We start from the raw sequence: 12,284 nt of genomic DNA, 5'->3' as shown, positions 1-12,284 counted from the left end.
TATATATACACACACACACACACATAAACACACACACACACACCCCTTTAGGATCTCTGCCCCTTGCCCTCCATAGGGCATACTAGCAGGATTTAAGCCAGAAATGCAGCCATTTTTATTAGCTGGAAGTGAAAGTGTGTCATTTGTAAGAGGGAGAAAGATGAGAACATTAAGGGAAGTCAAGAGCTCTGGAGAGGGAGAGGTTTAGTGAATGAGAGATGCAGAAGCAGAGCTACAGCGAGCATGAGAATCTTAGACATTCTTCAAGAGGTGTAAATAAAGACTGAATAGAATTCGTTTTCGCTGATAGGCTGTGTTGCTTTGATTGAGGGCTTCGGGTCCCTGGGAATTTCTCTAGGAAAGTGGTATTGAGAGGGGAGTTTTAGAAACCAAGAGTGAGAGTGCAGCCTGGTCCTGGGTGGATGAAGACAGAGCTAAAAGCAGCCAGGACGCCACACGGTGAATCTCTGCTCCCGTATGTCTCTTTCTTTTCTCCTCTCAGCTTCTTGCCCTTATGGCAATTACCCTACAGCTCCTGGGTTTATATTCTTGCTGTTCAAAGGATTAGGGACTTCTGCTGACCTAGTCAGTAGAGAGTTACTCTGTCAACACAAAGGCCAGTCCAAAGGTGATTCACCACAGGCCGTTCTGAATACACCAATGGCTCTGCAGGAGAAAGATGGCTTTCATACCTCTGAAATCTTGGCATAGGGTCAACTATGATTTTGGTTCCACTCTCAGTGGCAATGAGTTCGAGGGTTTGTCTAACCCTGCCCCACTGGATTAGTTTAAGTAGGACAGAAAGCAGTCCTTCCCTCAAAAGTGCTGGGGGAAAGGCCCAGATTGACCCTACTCTTACCCATCCCCTGATCCCTGCCCACTCAGTTGTTTCTGGGGAAGGTCATTTTATACAAACATGGTCAGGGGAGTGGGGAGAGGGGCTCTCCATAGGGTAAGGAGGGACCATTGTGTGTCAGGCAGCATACCCTTTGCACTCTTTTTTGTAACCCTCTTCATACTTGCAACACCTGTTTCAGTCCATAAGCCCCACAAAAGAAAGCTCTTATTTTGCACCTTTATTACTTATCACACCTTAACAGATTAATAAAAATGAAGCATCTTAAAACACTGCCCCTTTATTACCTCCTGGTTTCCTTGGGCAGGAATCTGGAGCAGCTTAGCCAAGCCCTGTGATTCAGGACCTCTCTCACAAGATGCCACTCAAGGTGTTAGCTTAGGGGTTTTCTGATTTTTCTTCTTTAAAGTCTCACCACATTGTAATCAATGGACGCCAGGAAGCATAGTATATTTACTTTAAGATATAATTACAATTATTATCTCATGTTATATAAATGAGAAAACAAAGTTTTATAGGAACCAAAGAGCTTGCTAAAGTTATGTGTTTAATGTGTGATAAAGTCTATCCAACTCTAAAATAGCATTGGAGAGTATGACAGTTGCCACATGTATAGTCTAAATTGAGGGGGTCCCATACATATGTCAGAGTAGAAGGATGCCTCACAGGGTTTGCAATGGCTAACTTTGTATGTGTGTGTGGAGTTTTTTTGTTGTTGTGTTCTTTGGGTTTTTTTAAAAGAAAATTTTTATTTTATACTTGTTTGGATACAAAGTTCATACACACTGCTTTTCACACCAGATCTTTCCCATTTCCTTTACCCATCCCTCCCTCTAGATGTGATGATGCCCCATGCTCACCCTCACCCCTCTCTTTCTCCCCTCCCATCTTTGGTTCCTCATACACATTTTACTAGTTATCTATTTCTACAATAATGGTCTTTGTTTGTTTCTCTTTATTATTATTATTCATTTTAATGAAAGTCTACAGAGACTTTAGATTTCTATTCATTCATTGTTGCATGTTTCTCCCTGTCCAACCTCCCCACCCAGTTCTCTCCTCTTTGAAAAGTAAAATTCTTTCCTTGTTATACAATCCCTCCCCCCAAGTCCACTCCACTATTCAGCCTTCATTCTGGTCTCCTGTCATGACAATAGTACCTAATCATCTCTAATCATATCCTTTTTAAACAGTTTTCTCCCCTAACTGTTTCAATGCAGTATACATAATTAATCCCATCTTTCTCACTCTCCTCCCAACCCCGATGTCAGTCTCATTTTACAACAGTGGCACTGTACAGTATTTGTCCTTTTGTGACTGAGATATTTCACTCAGCATGATGTTCTGATTTTAAAAAAGAAAAATTAAAGGGCTTTCTTCCAAGGCACTTTTGATGGATGTACTTTAATAGGGACCTTTTCAGTGTCAAATGCTTAACTATATCTATCATCCAGGGACTCCCCTGGAGGGTATACAAGTTATTATTTAAACTATTCTGTCTTTAATTCTAAACTAGAGATTAGAATTGAAATCCTAATATCCCCATAAATCTCTAATTTTTATTCTCTCTGGTGTGTGCCTCACTCTCTTTCTCATGTATATATTTAGCATCTGATAATTTCTCTTTTGACTTAGTAACATGGCCCTTTTCAGCAGGAAAACAGTCCTGGTTATGTTCATATCTTGAGGAGCTATGGTATAAAAACCAAATCAAATGAACAAAAAAGCATAGAGCTGTATTGTCCCTGTAAATCTTCAGTTCTTTCATCACTGACCATCTATGTCCAGTTGTGATGCAATATCACCTGCCTTTGATAACTGACCATCTACGTCCAGTTGTGTTGCAATATCACCTGCCTTTGATAAATATTTCCTATTACCTAAGGTTTGGCTCTGATAGCCTAGTGGTAAGAAGCTGTGCTGCAACTCCAAAGGAACGTGGTTTGAATCTACCAGCTGATCCACGGGAGAAGGATGGGCAATCTCTTTCTGTGCAATTTACTGTCTCTGAAAACCTGTTGGGGGGTCCAGTTATGGGTTCGTTCCAACTCGCTGGTGTTTCACAGCAACAAGGTTTGGCTAATTAGCTGCCTTACTCAACCTTTCTTTGGACTGGAAGAAGAAAATGTGTCACCTGCGTGAACAGACACTGGAATAAGAAATTGAAAGCCATTTTTAATAACGGCACTCTAGTTGGCAGTAACTAACAAGTTACCGTCCAAACATAATCTTGAATCAGCCAGGTCAGGGGCTACAGCCCCATCTTGTTCAGCATCAGGGAGTCAACTCCCATGTTCTCTTTCTTGGCTACAACTCAACAGGCAGATGCTTAGACTCTTAACAAATATGCAGCAATAGCCAAGAACACATTACCCCATGCTGGGTGTCAGCAGTGATTCAAAATGCTAAGGGTGAACGCTGGATTCCCACTCTTGACGTTCATGTGAAGGAGCTCCTTCATCACTCCACCCACTTACTCATTTTCAGAAGAGGCTGAGTGAACTGACTGGGACATTTGGGAATAGAAACAGGCTGTGTGTTATTCAGCTCCTTTCTGAGCAGAAAGCGCATGCTCTTGGCTGGTAAGGAGAGGCTTCAGGGAGAGGCTGTTGTAGATCGCCTTCTGCAGTCTCCAACTGTTCTGTCAGTAAACAGCAACCATCTAATTTCTGCTTAACAGCTTTATCTCAGTAGGTTCAGAACTTTGTTCAAAAATCTCCTCAGAACAGAATTTAGAAAAAGAAATCTATTAATAGGGTGGAGCTTGAAGACAGAGAAATAATAATAATTTAAGCAAGGGATTACTCAAAAAACACACACTTATTGCCTGAGGTCAGGTCCAACTCATAGCTTACCCTCCAGGGAGTTTTTAGAGGCTGGAAGCGCATGGGAGGAGATTGTCCATCTTTCTCCCGGAGAGCTGGCGGTGGACCTGAATCCCAGAGAAGCACCATCTTAAATTAGCAATGCAACTCCCTACAGACTATGCCACCAGAGCCCCTAAGCAGCGGATTATGAGGGTCCAAAAATAGCACTAACAATGGGTATGAAGTTCAGATATAAAAATATATGGAAAAATTAGGACAGGCAGTACTTGCTGTGTGTTGGCAGAGGAATATTGGACCACTGCCATATTGCTGACGTGGGTGACTGGACTATCACTAAACAGGAAAAAGAATCCAGTCAGATAGGATTTGAGAGTTCTCCTTAAGTAATGAGCAATTTTGTCTTCTGAAAGGAATGTCCCCACCCTCAAATGATGAGTCCACAACACATAAGCTCACTGGCTTAAGTGCACAATTAAACACATTGCACTAGCTGAATATATTCTTCAGGAAATTTGTGACAAAGACTTAAAGAAAGCCAGGATTTTTAAATGTGGTTCCAAGTTTTAACTGTGCCATAGGCAGCCATATCCCAACAGGAGATGAGAGAACAGCTATAATACTATTAGTAATTATTTGAATGGTATGTATATGAGTAAGTGAGAAAGAGACAATGCAAGCAGGCCCACCTAAAAGAAGCAGAGACTAAGAATAAGGAGGAGTCTTGGCAGGTTCTCAGCGTCTTTATTCCTGTCCTTACATTCTGTCATCTCACCTGAATTCTCTTGGTAAAACCTCTTTATTCTGGTTCTTTTTGTTTCAGCTAGCTCTGTTTTCTGTCACTTGTAATACTGGATAAAGAGCACAAATTGAGTTTTGAACATATTGAGATCTGAGTAATTCCATCCATACATTTTGTTGTTAGACGCCATCAAGTTGAGTGCGACCCATAGTGATGCCATGAACGACAGATCTGAATCTTGTCGTAGTCTGCGCCATCCTCACAGGGCCTGAAACACTGGAGCCCACTGCAACATTCACTGTGTCAATCCATCTGGTTGGGTGTCTTTCTCTCCTTCGCCAACCATCTCCCTTTCCCAGCATCATTCCTCTCCAAGGAATAGCCCCTCCTAGCAAGCAACATGCCCAAAGTATGTGAGGTGAAGCTTTATCATCTTTGCCGTCAAAGAGCACTCCGGCTGTACTTTTTCCAAGACATATTTATTTGTTCTTTTGGCAGTCCATGGGATATTCTGTTCTCTTCATCACCACAGCTCAAAGGCCTCAATTCTTCTTCTGTTATCCCTATTCATTGTCAAGCTCTCATGTGCATAACAGTGAGTATGAAGTTCAAATATTAAAAAGATATTGAAAAGTTAGGATGGGCAGGATTTACTGTGTGTTGGCAGAGAGGAAGAATATTGGACACCTGCTTTGTTGCTGGCATCCACACACGGAACCTATAAACATGTAGGGAGACTCTGGATGAGCTGGATTGACAAATTGATTAGCAATGGGCTCAGGTGTGTCAGAGATGGTGAGGCTGGCTCAGGATAGGGCTAGGTTCAGATCCATTTTTCATAGGATCGCAGTGAGTCGTGGTTGACTCAATGGCACATAACAAGAGTAGGCTATTTAGTAGGGAGATCTGGAGGCCTACTGGGTAAGGAGTTGCCCTGCTAACCCAACCCAAAGGTAGAAAGCTTGAAAACACCAGCAACTCCATTGGGAAAAGATGGACAGTTTTCTCATGTGCAATTTACAGACTCTGAAAATCTGCTGAGGGTCAGCTATGAATTGACTCCCCCTTCAAAGCAATGAGTTGTTATATAGTTGACAAATAGATCCGGTGTATAGACACCAAAAATAGAATGACTGGAATGAAATAATAAAAATGTGATGTATAGGTAGAAGTTGAATATGAATGAGCATAGTCCCTAGATAGTCCAGGAAGAAAGGAAATAAAACGTAAAAGCTCTCTAGGCACTAAAATGATTCCAGAGCAAAGTTAGAGACTTGTTATTTTGGAGGGAGTAGAGAGGATTCTCTGAGTGCTTGGCTAAAACTGGAATTTCCCTAAATCTTAGATTACTAAGATTAAGGTCTGGAAAATACTACAATTGATCTAGTCATATGAGAAGTGATGAATGATGACAGACATCTATATCACAGTAATATTTGTTACACATAAGGAGGAGTATGCATGCTCAGTTTCCTCCATTCTCTTTGGAAAAGATCCCTGGTGAATAACTCAGGAGCTCAGGTAGCCTAGTGGGAAGGAGTTGTGCTGTCAACCCCAAGGCAGTGCCTCTCTGGAGTTTGAATCCACCAGCAGCTCATTGGAAGGAAGTTGGGCCCTTTATTTCCCTGTGATTTACACCCTTTGGAAGCAGCTGAGGGGTCAGCTATGAGTTGTCTGCAACTTAATGGCAATGAGCGAGTAAAGAACTCTAGTGATCCTATTAGCACCTAATTCATAAAATGCAGAAATTTAGGGGGTAACACAACTAATAAATTAGAAATTAGGATCCAAATGCTTCTCTAACTCAAAAACTTTACCACACCTTCTAAATCAGCAGAGGCGCTGGGATTCTGTCTGGGATGATTTCCAAACATGTGTTAAGCATTATTTGTCATGGAACTCTGTGTAATAGAAAGTTCTTGTTAATCAAATGAGCACTAGGACATTTGTCACTTATGATGGTTCTTTGGATTATACTGGCCTTTCCCTTTTTCTATTAAAGTCACACATTCTTTAAACTTATTTTTCAAAGGTTTAGACCCTAAAATGCTATTTGTAGCATGCCAATCCTTTGCTTCAAAAATTCATACTAATGAACATAAAGACATAGTATATTCTGAATTTTCCAAATTTCCTTTAAGTAGAACATATATTAGATGTAACATAGAATATAGAAATATAGTTTTATTTAAAAATTTTATATATTTTCTCCCCGTCCTCAGCCCACCTGCAATGCACCCTTGTTCCAGATTGTTCTTACACATAAAATGTCTAATCATAGATCCCTTTCAGTAGTTCTTTCCCTTATCTGTTCTCTGCAGTGTTCAATATCTGCTCTTTTCCCGTTCTCTCCCAAACCCCTCCATGTCTGTTCTATTTTAAAACAGCAGTGTTATGCAGTATTCGTCCTTTCATGACTATTTTAATTAACACAATGTCTTCCATCCTCCCTCAAGTTGTGTAATGAGTTCATTCTTTTTCAGTGCTGTGCAACATTTCATTGTGTAAATAATTTGTTCTACCCATCCGTTTGTTGATCGGTACTTGAGTTGCTTCCATTTATTTGTTATGATGAATAACACAGCAATAAATATGAGTGTGCAAACATTTGTTTTGAGTCTTAGCTCTGGGTATATTCTCAGGAATTACTAGGTCAAATGGCATCTTTCTTCCCAACTTTTTGAGAAAGCACCATACTGCCTTCTATAGTGGCTATACCATTTTACATTCCCACCAGATGTGATAAGAGTTCCAATCTCCCCACAACCTGGCTAGCATTTGTTGTTTGTTGCCCTGTTGAAATTTGCTATTGTTGTGGGGCAAAATATAATTTTTTAAAAAGTCAGCTATCAGAATACCTCTCCAGAATACTGAAAAGCAACAAAGTCTGGAGACTAAGGTACACCTAATCCAGGCCATATTCTTCTCAACTGCTTGCTATGTATCAGAGAAATGGACAATGACTAGGGATGATAGAAAGAGAATTGACACCTTTGAGCTATGGTGATGTAGAGGAGTGTTGAGGGTACCATGGACTGTTAAGAAAACAAACAGGTTCATCCTGGAGAGGGTTAAACTGGGCTGCTCCTTGGAGGCAAGGATTCTGAAGCTTTGTCTTACCTACTTTAAACATGCTGCAAGGAGGGACCAGTCCTTGGAGAGGGGCATCATGTTTGGGAGGGTGGAGGGACAGCGCAGGAGAGAAAGACCCTGGATGAGATGAATTGATTCAGTCACTGGGGCAATGGGGTAGGTGTGTTAGAGACAGTAAGGTTGGCACAGGACAGAGGAGTTTTCAGGTCTACTGAAAATAGGGTTGCTAGGAGTCACAAGCAATCGACAACATAGAACAATAACATTGGGGGTATATTATTATTTTGGGGAGGAGAGTATACTATTAGCAATCAGTATTTTTCAATTTATACACTTGAAATGGATAATTTTTTGGTTAAAAAGTAAACTAAAAATGGTTGAATGGAAAAATGCATTTTCTTTGTAAATATTCTCTCAAATAACAATTAAAAAAATGTGTATTTTAAGGTTTTGTTTACTATTTAAATCTGGGGGAAGGGCTAGGAATTATCCTTGCTGTTTCAACAGGCATGTTCTGGTAATTGTGGTTCTGCTTTCTCCTGCAAGAAACATAACTGAGAGGTGCCACTGATAAAGCATACACTCAGTCAATATTGCTTCTCCTTACAAAAGAAAGTATATTTTTAAATAAAGTATTAACATTTACTAAATAACACGAGCAGGGGCAAATTTAAATGAACACAATACAAACTACTTTACCCTAAACTGTGTTCTGTGGAAGATTAACATTCCACAAATCCTCTTTCCATATCCTGAAAACAGAAACAGCTTGACTTTGTTTTAGGAATAAAAGGCAATCTTGGAAACATTGGGGAAAATAAGGAATGATTAAATAAGTCTGTATCAGTGTTAAATTTAGAGTATGAGACAATGTCTGTATTTTAAGACTGAAGCTTAAGTACTTAGGGGTCAAGTACCATGATGTCTATAACATGACAGAGAGAAAAGGGATGATAAAACACCCTGCCAACATGTTAACAATGGCAAGATTGAGAACAGGTACAGAGTGTGAAAAGTCTTATAGACTAATCTGTTGTGTCCTCGAGGCAGAGCCAACACTTCAGTAGCTAACCCTCCAGTGGGCTTTTAGAGGCAGCTAATCACATGGGAGGATACTATCCATCTTCTGCCCCACAGAGCAGCTGAATGATTAAATATTGATTTGACAGCAACCGAAAAAATATAGGAAATTAAAATGTTTAAGCAAGAAGCACTAGGATATGGTTTGTTTTCAAGAAAAAGTCAGTATTGTCATGGAGAGACTAAGGGATTCTGTTTATGCATTAATGTAAAAGGAAGGAGAGCTCAGGGTCTATATAAGAGATAGGAAGCTCTCTCTCATTGCTATCAAGTCAGAACTGACTCATAGTCGACCCTCTAGCAGGTTTTCAGTGCATGCAAATCGCACAAGAGATTTGCCCATCTTTCTTCCTCAGAGCAGGGGATGGATTTGAACTGCCAAAGAGGTGCTGCCTACAGAGTTCTATGCCACAGAGCTATGTTTCTGAAAGTTGGCAAGGAATAAGGATGACAGAAGCCGAATCAGTGCCTTTGAATTGTGGAATTGGAGGAGAGTACTGAATAGCCAGGGGCTGCCAGAAAAACAAACACAAGTCTCTCTTGGAGGAAGTGCTACCTGGGTGCTCCTTAGAGGCAAGGACAGTGAAACTTCATCTCACAACCTTTGAACATGTCAGGATACTGTTCTTGCAAAAAGACATCAATGCTGGAAAAGGGGAAGGGTCTGAGAATGAGGCCAATCCTTAATGAGACAGACTGATTGATACAGCCTAACAATGGGATCAAGCTTATCAGAGATATGAGGAGGGCACAGGATGGGGTAAGGGTCTGATACGTTGTTCACAGGGTTGTTGAGTTGGAGTCAACTCCACAGGACGTAACCACAGAACTCCCGTGTTTAGATCTGTAGTTCTCAAAGTGCAGCACTATCACTGGGAATCTGTTAGAAATGCAAATCCTCAAACCCCACATAGACTTTTCAGTGAGAAAGCCTAGGCATGGGGCCCTGCAGTGAGCTTCAACAATCCTGAGGGATCTCATTAGAGTGACTCTCAGAGATGCTGGAATATGAGTATTGCTAGTTTAAGCATCTGGTGTCTAGCCTAAGCTTTAAAAATTCTTAGTGTCTATTTTAACTTCCAGCTTCGTGTCTCTGACTTATTCATTTATGCTGACATAAATGGTTATTTATTATGGTTCTTTGCTGTCCTCAGAACCAATGGATAGCTGACTCTCAAATGAGTTTTGAGAGGCTGTAAATGGCGTGGGAGGATATTGTACATCTTCTTCCCAAGGAGTGGCTGATAGTTTTGAACCATGTGTTTTAGGGCAGTTCTTTATCCCTAGGCCACAGCTCCCAATAACCATGGCAGCTGACTTCCTAGAAAACATGCTGTTCAGAAAACATACTCTAATCAGTATATGAATACCGTCTCTAACTTCCATGAAATGTTGAGCCAGTTTATTTAACCTCTATGTTTCAATAAGGAAAAAAAGGAAAATTTAACAAGACATAAAATAAAATAAAATAAAAAAATGGGACTTGTCACCTAGGAGTACTGGTTGTTATAAGTATTGCAGTTTAGTGGCAGGGAATTAAACCACCAACCAAAGGCTCATGGTTCGAATCCATCAGCTGCTCCGTGGAGAAAGATGGGCATTCTCCTCCCTATAGTTTACTACTTCTGAAAACCCACTGGAGGGCCAGCTCTGAGTCGGTTTAATGGTCTATAACATTATTTCATTATCACTAGGCCATATTCCGGCATTTCAGACTGCTTGCACTGCTCTTCAGGAAAAAAGAGTGGCAATCTCCTCCCATGTGATTAAGAGCTTCTGACTTGATGGTAATGAAAAAGAAAAAGTATTTCATTTTCTCCTTATAGAATAAAAATATTATTGGCAGAAATTACATATACTATTTCCCATTTATCAATTTGATGCACTATTTCCAGAAAGTGGTATAGATGGTATACCAATTGACATATTTCATCTAACAGATGTTGCCCTGGATGTGCTCACAAAGTTGTGCCAAGAAATCTGGAGAACAACCACTTGGCCAACTGACAGGAAGAGGTCTATATTTGTTCCCATCCCAAAGAAAGGTGACCCAACAGAGTGTGGAAACTATATAACAACATCATTGATTTCACATGCAAGCAAGATTCTACTGAAGATTATCCAAAAATGACTGGGACAGCACATCAGCAGAGAACTGCCGAAAAGTCCAGGCTGGGTTTAGAAGGGGTCGTGGTACTAGGGATATTGTAGCTAATGTTAGATGGATCTTGGCTGAAAGCAGGGAGTACGAGAGAATGTCTATCTGTGCTTCATTGATTATACAAAGGCATTTGACTGTGGGATCATAACAAACTGTGGCTGACTCTGAGAAGAATGAGAATCCTAGAACACTTGATCGTGCTAATGTGAAACCTATACTTGGACCAAGAGGCAGGCGTCAGAACAGAGCAAGGAAACAATACATGGTTCAAAATTGGGAAGGCAGTAAGCCAGGTATGTGCCCTGTCTCCATACCTTTTCAACCTGTATGCAGAACAGATCATCTGGAGGTTAGGCTCTATGAGGAGAAATGCAGCATCAGGATTGGCGGAAGTCCAATCAACAATCTGCATTATGCAGATGACACAACCCTGGTTGCTGAAACTGAGGACCTGAAGTGTTCACTGCAGAGGGTCAAGGACTGCAGCCTTCAATATGGATTGAGGCTCATTGTCAAGGAGACAAAGATTCTCACCACTGGACCAACTGGCAGCATCAGGATGGATGGTGAAGAGATTGAGACTGTTCACAGCTTTAGTCTGCTTGGCTCACAATCAACACTCTTGGCACCAGAAGCCAGGAAATGAAAAGACGTATTGCGGCAGTAACTGGGACACACAGAGTGCGTGCTGGTGTCCTGTGCTGCCCTGTGCTTGCTGCCACTCTCTCTGCTATTACCCCAACTCGACCCCTCGATCCGGTGGACCTCAGCAAGTGGTCCGGGCCCTTGAGCCTGCAGGAGGTGGACGAGCAGCCGCAGCACCCGCTGCAGATCAAATACGGCGGGGCGGGGTGGGTGGAGATCGATGAGCTGGGCAAAGTGCTGACGCCCACCCAGGTGAAGAACCGCCCCACCAGTATCACATGAGATGGCCTCGAATCAGGTAAACTCTACACCTTGGTCCTGACAGACCCAGATGCTCCCAGCAGGAAGGACCCCGAGTTCAGGGAATGGCATCATTTTCTGGTCGTCAACATAAAAGGCAGCGACATCATTAGTGGCACAGTCCTCTCCGATTATGTGGGTTCTGGGCCTCCCAAGGGCACAGGTCTCCACCGCTACGTGTGGCTGGTTTACAAGCAGGACAGGCCCCTGAAGTGTGATGAGCCCATTCTGAGCAACCACTCCGGAGACCACCGGGGCAAGTTCAAGGTGGCCTCCTTCCGCAAAAAGTACGAGCTCGGCTCCGTGGTTGCTGGCACCTGCTACCAGGCAGAATGGGATGACTACGTGCCCAAGCTCTATGAGCAGCTGTCTGGGAAGTAGAGCGCTGAGACACCAGGGAGTTCCGGAGCCGCCAGGACCCGCTCTCCAGCTCAGTGAAGCATGTAGATGTCTCCTCCTCCCAACTCCCGCTCTCACCAGTGACACACTTCCTGGTGCCTGCCCTTTATACTTCTGCAAAGTCACACATGCTAGTTTGTATTCTGATCAGATTTGAAGTCAAATATTTGTGGGGGAATGTTT

At 41.9% G+C, this 12,284-nt stretch overlaps 1 pseudogene; it reads left to right on the top strand.

Moving 5' to 3' along the window:
* The first annotated feature begins 11,399 nt into the window (after positions 1-11,399).
* On the top strand, positions 11,400-12,083 carry LOC102846101 (annotated as a pseudogene).
* The last annotated feature ends 201 nt before the right edge of the window (positions 12,084-12,284 follow it).

Source organism: Elephantulus edwardii, unplaced genomic scaffold (genome assembly GCF_000299155.1).
Source record: "Elephantulus edwardii isolate Elephantulus edwardi_28Jun2011 unplaced genomic scaffold, EleEdw1.0 scaffold00057, whole genome shotgun sequence".
Lineage (NCBI taxonomy): Eukaryota > Metazoa > Chordata > Mammalia > Macroscelidea > Macroscelididae > Elephantulus > Elephantulus edwardii.
The sequence above is the reverse complement of the archived record's forward strand: the minus strand, read 5'-3'. Positions and strand labels throughout refer to the sequence as shown.